This window comes from Macadamia integrifolia, chromosome 12 (genome assembly GCF_013358625.1).
Source record: "Macadamia integrifolia cultivar HAES 741 chromosome 12, SCU_Mint_v3, whole genome shotgun sequence".
Classification (NCBI taxonomy): domain Eukaryota; kingdom Viridiplantae; phylum Streptophyta; class Magnoliopsida; order Proteales; family Proteaceae; genus Macadamia; species Macadamia integrifolia.
This window is the reverse complement of record NC_056568.1, coordinates 2,447,840-2,450,631: the sequence shown is the minus strand read 5'-3', so window position 1 is coordinate 2,450,631 and position 2,792 is coordinate 2,447,840.

Here is a 2,792-nt window from a genome sequence, read left to right as displayed (position 1 = left end):
TAGAAAAATTTTTAATCAAATACGTCAGTTTATAGCTCAATTTCGGGGTCTGTGAATTGAATTTGAGTTGAAGGTAATATCATGAGAAATATAGTTCATTGCGTTAGCTTCAAGTTCGTGAAAGAATCAGATCGATAAGACTACATGAGAGAGATAGATGGTCAATTAAGTAGACATTATCTTAAAAAATCAAGACTTAAAAAACATCATAAAAACGGGAACATGTTTTAAACGTGTTTAGAACGGGAATGCTTTAAATTTGCTATTTTTTTAAGTATCTTTGTGAAGCATACGGTAAAACGTGTTTTAAACGGTAAAGAATGGAAACGCTTTTAAAACGGATTAACCATAATAAAAACAGAGTTTTAAACGTATTTTTACTAACAGTGTTTGGGATCAATTGTAATATGTCCGTGCATTTTTGTCAATTAGGCATATTCTAAACGATACTCTTTGTGATGCCTATCAGTATCAGTCATGACGGATCATATTAGTATCAATCATGACGGATACCAGACCTGATACCGTGAACTAAATCCTTGGCTTGGTGAATGATTGTCAGGATCAAGGGCTTTATTTCGTTAAACTGAACCCACACCCCCCCCCCCACCCTTCGCCTTCCCTTTGGCGCCAGGGCGCGAATGAGCTAGGGTTTGGGGCGGGACTTTGCGCACACCCCAACAATCCCCCCAAGCCACGCTCACAGGAGGACTTCTCTAACCCCCATCCCTGATGATAAAATGGATGGTATTATATAAGATTAGTACTGATTCGGACAAAAGGGTCAACAAGGTTTTTGGTACCAAAAAAACAAGGCCAACAAGGTTTAGGTAATCGGTTACAGTGTTCAGATATCGGTCTCCAATACTATATCAATACAAACCTGCAGGTGGTATTAAGAGTCGATCTGTATCAGAATTGTGTCATGATTTTTTTTTTTCTTCAATAAACCACTAAAGATTTATTTATACGAAATCAAAAGAAGAAACTAAGGGTGTCAATTTCAAGCCCAAACGAAAATCGAAACCGAAATTAAACCGAATTAATTCAATTTGAGTATGTTAGTATGGACTTTGGTTTGGTTCGGTTTTAGTTTAGGGTGTAAGAACCATCGGTTCAAACTAAAACCAGATTGAATTACTCTTAAAACCAAAAAAATTGAAAAAACTCTAGTCTCGTTAAGAGAGATTTTTTACGTGCTAAGTGTTTTTTACAATTTATCATCACATATTTATATGTTAAGACAATTTTGGAGTTAGCAATGGCCATAAGGCCTATAACTTGAACCCATTATGGCCTTTGGTCCATCACAGTCATGGTCCAAAAGTAGAACCGTTTTTATAATCGAATTAAAATCGAGGTATAAAACAGAATTAAAACTGGATATTAGAACCGAATTGGAATCAAAACTGAACCGAGCTGAATTAAATTGACTTGAGTATCTGAATACGAAATCGAATCGATTCTCGGTTCGATTTTGATCCACCTTATCATCATTCGGGATTCAAACTGAACCAAATAACCAGAATCAAACCGATTGACACCCTTAGTCAGAACTAGTATCTACAATGCAAAATGGCGAATGACACCACCAAATTGGAGAGATCCCTAATGGGAGCGTATCCTCGGCAAGCACATGAACTTTTCAATTTACAGGTCGAAAAAAAAAACGAGATGAAACATAAGAAAAACTTACTAACAAAGTAAAAAATATCATGAACTTTTATTATTATTATTATTATTTGTCATTTCATCATCGAAAAAAAAAAAGGAAAAAAATATATTTATTTATAAGTATGTATAAAATATAAATACGGATCAGAAGTATAAGTGATTTGGTTTATTTATTTGCATCCGATACTGAATTGACAGGATCGATATCAGTTGATCCGGCCATATTGATACTGGCAATGACTGAAACACATGGATCAAGATATATCGGTAGACAAATACGGCTCAATACCAAACCAATACATATATATTGATAGCGGTGTCACTAAGGACTGATTCGATCTCTGATACCGATACCTATAACTTTGCTGATTCGGGCACTAATACTGAATCACTGATACCTAAAACCTTGCCATGAGGGGAGTGAAAGGACCACCATAGTCCCTAGGGTACAGCATTCGATAGATGGCAAACATACAAGCAGGAGATTAGAAGAGGAGGTGTGGGGACCATGATGACAGGGATAATCGATGTGGAGCAAGGAGAATCTTCACATTTAAGAGGATGATTAGGTGAAAGGTAGAGAGAGCGGATCAGGTTCACGTACGAGAATGGTCCTGATCCATGGATATAGAATCAATTTTCTCTCTCTTCATTTAATAGAGTTTTATATCCACGGATCTGGAGTGTATGAGAACATTCTCGTACGTAAATCTGATTGTTCACAAAGGTAGATACGTGAAATTTTTTAGGAAAAGAGTTACATGTGCCATGTGTCCCTCTTATCTAATATTTTGGGAAAGAAAATTTGGCTATTGCTCCAGTTATAGCCAAGTTTGTTAACAGTCAATAGAATAGAATAATTCATCCTCTCCCTCAGGTTTATAAATCCCTTCATAGGTTTTAGTAATTTTTAAAATATATTTTTTTAAATTCTATTTCATTGGTTGTCAGCACAAGCAACGACCAATTTTGTCTGCGTTTTGCTACCATTCCATTATGTTAGGCTGCGTTTGGTATCGTTTTTGGAATATGTTTCGTGTTAAAAATGGAAATTTTAGTTTCTGTGTCGAAATGCCCTTTTTTTTTTGGAATGATACTAGAATGATGGAACTACATTT